The 11,087-nt window shown below is 37.5% G+C and overlaps 1 protein-coding gene across 2 annotated transcripts in view; it reads left to right on the forward strand.

Annotated features, from left to right (window-relative positions):
• Nucleotides 1–309: 309 nt before the first annotated feature.
• Nucleotides 310–11,087, forward strand: part of LRRC4C (leucine rich repeat containing 4C) — a 387,426-nt gene continuing 376,648 nt past the window's right edge. For both annotated transcript variants that reach the window (XM_012725671.1, XM_012725673.1), the window contains exon 1: nucleotides 310–409. The gene's annotated coding sequence lies outside the window, so the exon portion shown is untranslated. The remainder of the gene's footprint in view (nucleotides 410–11,087) is intronic.

Below are 11,087 nucleotides of genomic sequence, written 5' to 3' on the forward strand. Positions count from 1 at the left end.
GTCGCCTCCGGGGCAGGCGGGAATCGAACTCATGTGGAAATGGCTTTAGTTTCTTAGTGCTGTGCTTTAACCCGCTGTGCCACCAGGGAGGGCCAGCTTGTCATTTTTAAATGGAAATCTTTCTTCTCATCAATGTCTCTGATTCAGATAAGAATGGTGAAATATTTTTTAGCGTAAGCTACAGATGCTAAGATCTGTATCAATCAGCCAGCATTTATTGAGCATTCTATATCCCTAAGTAGTATGTTCTTCTTCTTTTTTGTTTTTTAATATAGGAGTTCATGCAGGAACCGAGATAAACTGTGTAGATCAACAGTATGGAGACATCCTGAAACTACTCTGGCATCTCAAGTTGACCGGATTCAAGTTTCACAAATAGAGACACTGTTCCACAGACAATTGCGTACAGGTAAGTGAGAGGTGTGATCTACTCCGTTCACATCCTTCAAAGATTCATTGACTGTGGAGTTGTTAATTACATTTCAGATGATTATAATGTTCCTTTGGTACAGCTGACAGCTTCTCTTCCTCCCCAAATGTACACATGTGGATGCCAACATATGGCTAAAGGTCTGGCCATTTCATCTTGTTCATCCAGGCTTCAGTCAGTTACAAAAGAGAAAGCAGGGAGGAAAGGTACCCACCTCATAAAAATTTTACTAGTAGTGATTAATGTGAAGGGATGGCACTCACACTGTTTCTGGAACAGATGTTTCTTTTCACTGCCCCGGGAGTTGAAAGAGCAGCAGATTGGCCTGCCCAGGATTTCAGAACAAAACAGGCAGACAAATGGGGGTGCCCCCCTCCCTGTTTTCCAACTGAGGCAGCAGTTAGGACATTAATATGGAACAAAGCATTTGGGAAAGGTAGCCAGCTTTTTATTCTCCCTTTGAAAACCTGGGGGGATTGGAGAACTTGATGTGATGACAGCATGAATATATCTTCTGTTGGGCTGTTGGAAAATTCGAACTTGTCTGAAGGAAGCCATGGGAGGTATGAAAGTCCAAAGGACTCACATGTGCGGCCATGTATGAATTGAGCCTGTGAGTTGTGGCATCAAATTCCGGTAGTTAAATGTTGGATCCTCAATGGTCAAGGTCACCTGAGCCTAGAAGTTGGACTCTCTGGATCCATAATACAGAAATAATCTGCTTATTCATCTGTGAGTTTCCACTGTGTTGAGGAGAAAAAGAAGTAAAATCAAAGTGGAACTCAACTCCCTGACAAGGGAGATGTATTGACTTTCTGTTTAAATTGGAAAATAGTTGAACCTGCTGTTTTCAGCAGGGTGGGGCATGGAAATATTCTAAGGATCTGCAGCCTTGATGGGAGGACTCATTCGGGCACTTTTCTGTTAATATTTGGCTCTCTTGAATTGCATGTCTAACTACTGCCCTGAATTCATAACTCAAGAGTTTTCCAAAAGATAACTTTTCTTTTTTGCATCAACTCCTTCACATTATGTAAATTAAGCTGAAGACATTATCTGCCTCCAGGGAGGCCACTTTGAGATTCATGTAAGAACATAGACATGGAGGTGTTTTGCAACTTGTAAAGTGCTCTGTAAAGATAAGAAGGCAAGGGTAAGTTAAAGTACTTGCCACTCGAAAGGAATATGAACCAACAAAGAGAGAAAAGATTTGAATCTCTCTTTTTTATTCCCCTAAGTGTATGAGATCATCCCTTTTCATGGTCTTCAGTCTTAGTCCTTCTATGTATATATGCATGGCAGAGTACTGTTTGTTTTAGATTCTGTTGCATGGGGGGCAGGAGATTTTGTAAGTGACCTAAGTGATAAGAGAATTTTCTGCTAACGGGTAGGCTGGAAATGAAGCATAATTTGAAAACAAACAGAAAAGGCATGCTAAGACCTGTTGTGTTCCATCTGAAATTTCCCTGGGTGTTGGCATAATGAGTAATTTGAATCAAAACTGGTGCTTTAGGTATTATATTATTAGACTCGGCATCACCTTAAATCTCCCTCTAGCTTTGTTTCATCAGGGGAGATAAGGTGGTGATGAAAGTCTTTGTGTCTCCCATGTTCTCTGTTGCCATAAGAATAGGAGCTCCTCATTAATGCTGGGTGTGGCTGGTTTCCAGCTTCCCTAATACTTCTGCTGATTAATTTCTGGGGGTGTCTGATAACTGCCCCCCTCTTGGCCACCACTTTTTCCACTGCTATAAAGGAGCAGCCCCGTTTCTGCTGGCATGAGCTGACAGTCCTGCCTCTCCAGGACATTGGTTATGTCACAGGAGAGCCCCCATCACTGCTGAGTGGAAGGATACCTTCCCTGCCATCTCTAATGGCACCGCCAGGGGAGAGCAGCCTTGTTCCTCTTTGGCATAGATGAACTTTCTGGGTTCCTACATGTTATTCTCTAATACCACCTCAGGGGAACTTTGGGGAACATTGTTATAGAGGGTCACGTTACAAGTCTAATGTTGATGAGCCTGAATGGAGACAGAGCTACAATTATTTTCACCTGATGCTTAGGTGTATAAAAGTAATTTTCTTAAAAATTTCTCTCTCTCCTTGTCCTTTGGATTTCATTGTTTTCTGTACCTGTTTGCTTTTTCTGGTCACTTCTGCTTCAAGAATTGGATGCATGAGAAAATATATCCCATTTTTTTGAAACTCATTATGGTATCATTACTTGAATCCATACTTCCTTCTGTTCTCCACATTTTAAGGTCTTATACTTTTCATTTATACGGTGTGTATTTTTTTTTTAATTTTACTTAATAGTATTAGGATTAACTGGAAAAAGAAGAGTCTAGTGTCTTCTACTGGAAGTAGATTAACAAATCATATATGATATGGTAACATTCTAGACAGTGAGCAGGGCATAAATATACATATATGACCCATATCTAAATAGAAATTTATATAAAATCATTAATCTTGCTAAAATAGAAAGATGATCATATTATGAGAATAACATGTAAGGTAGAAAGTTATCTTTTCTTGTTCAAGACAGGACAGTCTCCTGTTTATCTTTGTTGGTTGCTGGAGGGTAATGTACCACTTTACCCATGATCCTGGGCTTGTTATTATAGAGTATAGCAGAAGGGGAAAGAGCATTTTGAGCTACTGGTAGGAATCTGTCTTCTAGTTTATAAAATTTCTGCAGGAAGAGTCTAGTTACATTTGTAGGTTAAGTATTCTTACATTTCACATTTCTTTACAAAGTAAGAGAATTCTTTATTGCTACAAATGAAATGAGGTTCTTACTATTCTTATCTTAATAGAAACAGGGAAATAGCATATTTTATCACATATATTTTAAAATATTGAAAATCAAGTGCCCTCTTTATCTTGTTATATGTGTGCTGAACCCACCCCAGCCCACCCGAGCAGCCTAATGTTTCATCATATGTAAACTTCAAGCATGAGTGCATGTTACCTCCATACATACATACACACACACACACACACACACAGTCAATTTGTATCTAATAACAATGCTACTCATACCATGACTTCCAAGAAAAAATAAATATCTTCAGTAAAGAAGCAAAATTATGTCAACAGGTGATTTGACATGCTCTCTTTTAAAATAAATATTCATTCTAACCCATGAAGGGGCTAGGAACCTCATTGACTTGTTATAAAGTCTATCAGGCTGGGGATCACATAACCAAAGCCTTTCTAGTTACATGAGGAAAAAAACTATGCATATTTACTAAAACGTTTCTCACATAAAGTCAGAATCACAGTTAACCAACTCTCCAGGAAGTCATCCTTCGACAAAGGGTGTGACAGAGACTTAGAGAAATGAACAAAACCCTCATTAGAATCAACTGTGAACTCAGGCTCTCAGAACCCAGATGGGAGAGCAACAAGCCATGTGTCATGCGATGCCAGGGACAGGCAAAATTACGGAGATTGAGTTCATTTCTATTTCTTTTAGAAGATTTACCCCTGAAGGAAAATACATCTTTTTTGAAAGGACCCACCATAATGGAGAGAATAACTTACAGCAGATGACAAATTTAAAGACACATATTTCAGAACTTCTCAAATTGGAGCAAAGCAAGAGAGGGAGCTAATAAAAGGAAATTGACTTGTATGGAATGGGAGACCAAAATTTTCTTAACAAAAATCTTCACTTTATTCTCAAATGAAGCAAAAAACACAAAATATCTGTGAATAAAAGCATCAGAAAAGACAACCCCTCCTTCCCCCCGACTATGCAGGTGCTTCTTGCCATACACTTTTTCCCTCTGCAGGGCAGCAGCCTCCTGGCTGCCTGTGACCTGTTCCTTCCTGAACCTCTCTGCACTGACCTCCCGCAGAGGAAGCAGCACATAAGCTTCACCCACTCCCCTCCCCTCACTGGCAACCATGCAGGTCTCTCTCTCTGCAAGCCTGTCCCTTCCCAGGCAGCTCTTCACTTCTGCCCATGCAAGTGTCTTTTCCTCTCCTGTCTCTTTCTAATAAACTTCCTCTTTAAATAAATTTTAAAAAAAATCAGAAGGATATGTATGCAACAGTGGCAGATCCGTTCTACTGACATTCTGCAAGTGATCTTGAAGTTTTCCTGTCATTCATGATTTCGCCTTTTTTTTTTTTTTTCTTCTGATTTGCCTTCACTTGACCTAGTTGAGGGCTGAGAGGTGATAGGTAAACAATGCAGGGAGCACAATTGGAGAGATTTTATCTCTTGCCATTTTTCAATTTGCCAGACATAATTTCAGAAGTTTCTAGATATGTTTAAAGTTACTTTTGAAAGAAAACTCAATCCATGTCTGCAAAGCCGTCTCACGAGGTAAAATGATTTTATTATTGGCAACACCTTAATTTTCTCAACTTTTTCCCCTAGTGACAAATGTGCTAAATATCAAGGGGATTCCTTATGCTTAATTTCTCACATTTTACATCTTTAAGCTCCATATTCATGTTGCAACTACAATGAAATATCTCGGCAGTAAAGCAAAATGTTTCACAGTGCACATTTACTGTTCTAGAAACCAAACCATAAACCAGAAATTTCAAGGCAGTAAAGCAATTTGAGGCAAGCATTCTATTCAACTGAATGGTATGCATCTATTTTAGAGAGCAACTCTTAAATTGAGTGTCTTGCACTGTGAAGAGCAGCACTAACAATTTTTTGAGTATTTTTGTTTGTTTGTTTGTCTTCATACACTTGGAAATAACAAGGAAAACCCAATGGTGTACTGGTAAACCAGCTCTGTGTGGAGGAAAAAAAAATTAAAAGAATAGCTCTGTTCTGCAGTGTTTTTTCCTGTTTCTATGATGCAAATAATGTTTTGTTGGCCCATTTCAAACCCATGTAATGTCATTGAGCAGAGTTGGGAAGAGATGTACATTTTTATAGGCTGGTGTAAGCTTCTACTGGTAAAATCCTTGGATTTACATTCATATGATTTGGAAAAAGAACAGTGCCTTGTCCTGTTGGTTAATTAGGTGATTACATTTTGTAGATACAAGAGGTGGGTCTTTTTCCAAATATCATGACAGATTACTTTTTGCATATAAGCTATGTGCAGGGAGAAAATTTGAAAGAATGGTTCCCCAGGAATTTCCATGCTTTTGGTAGCAAACAATAACCAAGGGAGACCTTGAGGATTTTCTTGAAGTTGAAAAAGAAGTCTCTTTAACAAGAGCCACCTACTTTGGGGCCTGGGAGCTATTAAACATACCTTCAAATATCCTTCTTCTCAGCCACTGACAGCTCAGAAGCTGATAGGGAAGCCTTAGGCAAAGCTCTCTTCGAGCAACATGGTATATTAAGTCTTAGAATGTATAAAATCCTTCCTGTTCCCCATGATGCTGAACAACTTTGAAGTCAAGAAACTTGGCACACAGAAGAACTAAAAAAAAAAAAATCTTGACATTAATTTAACAACAATTGAAGCAATCATTTATTTAGAACGTCTGGATCAGACACTGAGTTGGGCATTTTCACTGATTTTATATTTTTAATTCAAATCATGTGTCTTTTTATGATAAAAGTAGATATCTTTCCATTAATAAAGACTGCAAATGGCATCCCACAGATTGTTAAAAATAATATTTTAATAACAACAATAGCAATCACCATCTGCTTAATGTCTACTATGTCCTAGACATTTCACATTTGTCATTTTGGTTAATACTCTTAATGTTATTTCTATTTAATAAATGAAAGTAAATGAGACTGAATCTTACAGAGTGTTATGCCTGAGGTCAAGAGTCAATAAATTATAGAGGGATAATTGGATCACCAGTCAGCTTTTCTTCAAATTCTCTGTTTGGCATGTGCTAATGAATTCAATCATTCCCCACATGTTTACTGAGCACTGACAATGAGCCAGGCACTATTCATAGTTTGGTGGTTACAGCAGAGAACAATACACATAAAAATTTCAGCCTCTATAAGTCTTTATTGACTATTTCTGCCCATTAAAATAAACTCAAGAGTAAATCAAGATAATATTAAATAAATGTTATGTTGGATAGAGGTAAGTGCTATAGAAAAATATAAACTTGGGTATACATCCTATTGGTAGGGGAGTTCTTTTTAAAAGAGTCAAAGAAGAAGTTAAAGACTGAAAGAAGTCAGTAAACTGAGGCATGAAAATATCTGGAGTGATGATTTTCAGGTGGAAGAAACAATTAAAAAGGCTTTAAGAGGGAAATTTCCTACAGTGATTGAGTCATAGCGAAGCTAAGCAGAAGCAAGTCAGGGAGACAAGGACGAGAAATGAGGCTGCAGGAATGGGAAGTGTGGTGTGTCAGATGGCAGATCCCTGGGGTCTCTCTGATAAGGTGATGAGAGGCTTAAGAACAGAGAACAGTAGTAAGCCATTGTGATAACATACTTGAAAGACAGCGATTTCTTGCACCATAATGGTGAAGGTATAAGCGGTAGATTTGAAGTATATGAAATGAAAGAGATTAAGATTTACTCTAAAGTTTTTGGTCTAAGTAAATGGAAGTTTGTACGTTTCATTGCCTGAAATGGGAAGAACTGAGAGGAGAGATTTGGGGTGGAACATAAAGCTTATTTATAAATATGATTAAATTTAAGATCAATGAGTTAATATAAAATAATACCTACTTCAGATGATACATTTCAGAGTTGCCTTACTTTCAGATTTCAGCCTTTCCCTCAGTATTTGGGGTGAATATTAACTTTATGAAGCTTTTCCTGATTCCTCTTCTTGAATATTATCTCTTTGGCTCATCACTACACTTTAATGAGCATGTCTTATAATGTCCTTTACATATACTACTTTATATGTGTTTTCTGTAGATATTTTTGCCTTTCTACTTGAAGGTGAGCTCTTTCAGTAAGGCTGAACAATAAGCATCACTTAATTCTCCAAAGAACTGAGAATTCCTAAGGTAGTTGAGAAATGTAATGAAGCTCATAGTACAGGAAATTGGAGTGCCTAAGAAAGGCTTAAGAAAAATCTTCTTGTAGACCACTGGCTTTATTATAATTGAGAAGTTTGCTTCTGTAACATTCATTCACTAGAGTTCAGGATTGTGGATTTTATAGTGGATCATCAGGATGAAACAGTCAAGAAGAGAAAGGGCCAGTATATATTAATATGTATTAGAGATATCTGATTTATTCTCATTTTATTTGGAAAGGGACAAAGATGTCTAGAATCTCTTTGCAAGAGATTTCCATCAGCTAATGGAAAACATGAGCCAAAGAGTAAAGCCAGTTGATAACATGTCTTAAAATTAGCCACAAATGTGTTACCATCACTCCCTTCCTTTAAATTGGCTACCATGAGATTAGATAAATCTAAAAAGATAAAATTTCAGGTTTTCCTGCCAGTCATGTACACAGAAATAAAACACTGTTTCTAATGCAAACTATATCTAATGCTGGCACAAACTTCATAATTTTTAGACATAACAAATTTGCATTTTATTCCAATTATAAAGTATTAAGAAAACTTAAATATGGTCTCATACTTAGGATTGCTTTTTTTTTCATAGATTATTTGAGAAACATTATGCTTATTAAAATCTATAAACTCTGGAGATTTTCTTTCATCAGTAATAAACTTAAAAATGCATTTGCATGTGCATGCATGTGTGTGCACACACAAGTGTATGCATAGAAAATTGCAATATTTTCAGTGGTGCAAAAGCATGTTCCTTTTTGCATGAGAAATAAACACAAATTCAGTACCATTAGGTTGGAATCACTAATAATCAGAAATCATTATGGAAATGACCCTCAGTGCGTGGCTGCTTCCTTGCCATTTTCCATTCTTTATTTTCAGGTGTTCTTCATTATGGAACCTCTTACCTCATACTAATGGTACCATTGGTTGTGCAATCCAAATTAAAAAAAAAATAGTAATAACTGGCAGTTATTTGAGAGGAATTGAAAGTTTCAAGTATGGCTATCCCTGGGTCAGTATCTATCCACTATTGTATACAGGAAGGAGGAAGGCAATATGCATTGATAAATGTCATTGTTCTCTCAACTTTATACTTACTTTCTCTGGTCTACAAAGTGACCTTTTAATTTAGGAATTATTTTCCCACTTAGCTTGTTTTTATATTTTCACTGATTTTCTGCCTATAAAAATCCTCATGCAAAATCAATTAGAAGTATAAAATATCCAATTTCTCCATAATTCCATAGCCCCCAAATAGTGTAAATAATTTGTGTATTTCCATCATGTATTCTTATGCCTATCTTGTACCTGGAGCTGAGAAATACTTAAATGAAGACTACTTAATACAAAACCTGTGACAGGCATTTTATATATGAGTGTTCCTTTCCCATTCTGTGTATTTCACAGTCTGTGGACAAAGATGACTTCTTTCTTTCTACTGGATAACATTCAACCAACCCTACCTAATCATTCATTCATGTGTCCATATATCCAGTGTACCAACGATGGAATAATAAGAATTAGATGCAAAGGGATTGCAAAGCTGAAGAATGGGATGAAGAGGTTGAGAAAGGAGAGCAAAGCAGTCTTGGCAAAGATAAAGGGAATACATTTCAATTAGGGAAGAAGGAGCTGAGTCTGGATTAAAGCAAACTTCCATTCTAAACTCAGTGCTCTTAAGCTCTGAGGGATGTGCTTCTTACTTCTGATGAGCTTGTTTAATTGATATGTCTCCCTGAAGGTTTTCAGTGCTAAAGTGGCTTCATTACTCAGACACTCCCAAATCACAACCCACCAAAGGAGGCAAACAGCAACTGCTAAGAATTGCACATTATTCGGGCATCCATTCAAAGACAGAAGGTGAAATTCTTGACTTTTCTGTGACTAAGTAGAGCATGTGAAAACCTCCATCTCATTTGCTTGAAGCTTTTGCAACAGTTCCTCAAATTATGTAAGAATTCTGTTGTTTTCAACATCTTTTAAGGCTTCATCTAAAATGCAAACTGTCTTATCCATTTCTCCATTCCATTCCTTTCATCCCCATTCTACATAGCTTGAGCTGGTTCTGCTACCTCCAAATGTGGATGTGCAGGGGCAAATATAAAAAAAAGTCTGCATTCATGGGAAGTGGTGGGGGATGATCCCATCAATTCCCTTTCTTCTAGAGCACAGCAAATTTTCAGATGTTTTGAGTTTCTGACATATTATCTGTCTTTCTGCATGTATTAGAGCTATTCCTTTCACTAGTTTAATAACATATCATCAACCCAAAGACCATATAAAATAGTTCACTTTTGTGTCTAACCCAGCTTGTCTGAAAATAGATACCTAGTTTTGAATTTACCCCCTAATGTACAGCTGTGTTTTTCTTGAATGAAAATCCAGTTAATATGTTCGAGAGGCATAAGATAGTAGGGACAACAGCATAATTGGATGTAGTTCTGTTTTTTTTTTTTTTTTTTTTAAGATTTATTTATTCATACAGAACTGGGGTACAGGCCAGAGATGCGGAGGATGAGAGGATTCACCAAGGACAGAGTGGGGAGCAGAACAGGCAGATTGACAAAGTACACTGCTGAAGGGAGCAGCGGGCAGGTCAGGAGAGGTCTGCAGCGCCATGTGGATCTCCTCCGTGGCAGGCGGGGATCGAACTCATGGGGAAGTGGCTTAAACTTCTCAGTGTAGTACCTTAACATGCTGCACCACCAGGGAGGGCCTGTAGTTCTGTTTTTAAGTGACAGATTTAGTACGACCACTTACTATATAACATGGTCTCAGATACTTATTTTTTCTAAACATCAAGGGGATTGCAAGACAAAAAGAATCATAAAGTGTACTCTAGATCCACCAACAAAATCATCATAAGATAAAAGAAACTCAAAATTCACATTTTGAGCCAAATACTTTTTACAAGTTTAACAGAATCAGTAAATACAAGACAGAGACAGTTAAGTGATTCCTTGTTCATTAAGCTACTTTGGATGACAGATCAATTCCCAGAGTGCTTTTTCAACTGGACATTTTTCTAACTCTCCCCATGCTTCATTTTTATACTTTTAACATTATATTCATAGAATCTCTTATGTGTCAAGAAAAAGTCAGGCTGGAAAGAAGTGAGAGATAAATAAAGAGATTCTAAAAACTTTCTTAACCCTCCTCTATGCAAATACCTCAATTAAATATTAGGGAAACGATCAATCAAGTCTGAATCCCCAGGGCAAAACTATCTATCCCCTTTCCCATTCTGCAGCCATAAGTCTGTCACAATATTGAGCTGTCACCTATAGAGATTGCTAGTGTGACATCTTCATCAATTTCAAACTGACTGTAGCTCAAAACAGCTCCAGCAATTACCAGGGCATCACCCTCACTCCATCCTCCATCTCCTTGGCAGCTTAAGAGAATCTGTGCTCTCACACTGGACACATCTTTACTGTGATTTAACTTTTGGGGCCATCAGCCAGTACTTGGCACACATAAAAAAATGCAATCAGATTCATCCTCATTTTTAACTGTGATAAGAGTCTGGAAAAGAGCATCAGATAGGCAGAAGATAGTCTGGCTCATTTCAGAGAGAGAAAGCCAAAGCAGCTTTCTTCCTGCAGTAGAAGTGCTCATCAGGCAGTTAGGAGATGGATTAGGAAGTCACAGAATTCTCCTGTTCTCTAGGAGAAGCACAGTGAATTTTTTCTCCCTGTCAAAAATGCTTACATATA

This window comes from Condylura cristata, unplaced genomic scaffold, assembly GCF_000260355.1.
Source record: "Condylura cristata isolate star-nosed mole 26May11 unplaced genomic scaffold, ConCri1.0 scaffold00015, whole genome shotgun sequence".
NCBI classification, from domain to species: Eukaryota; Metazoa; Chordata; class Mammalia; order Eulipotyphla; family Talpidae; genus Condylura; species Condylura cristata.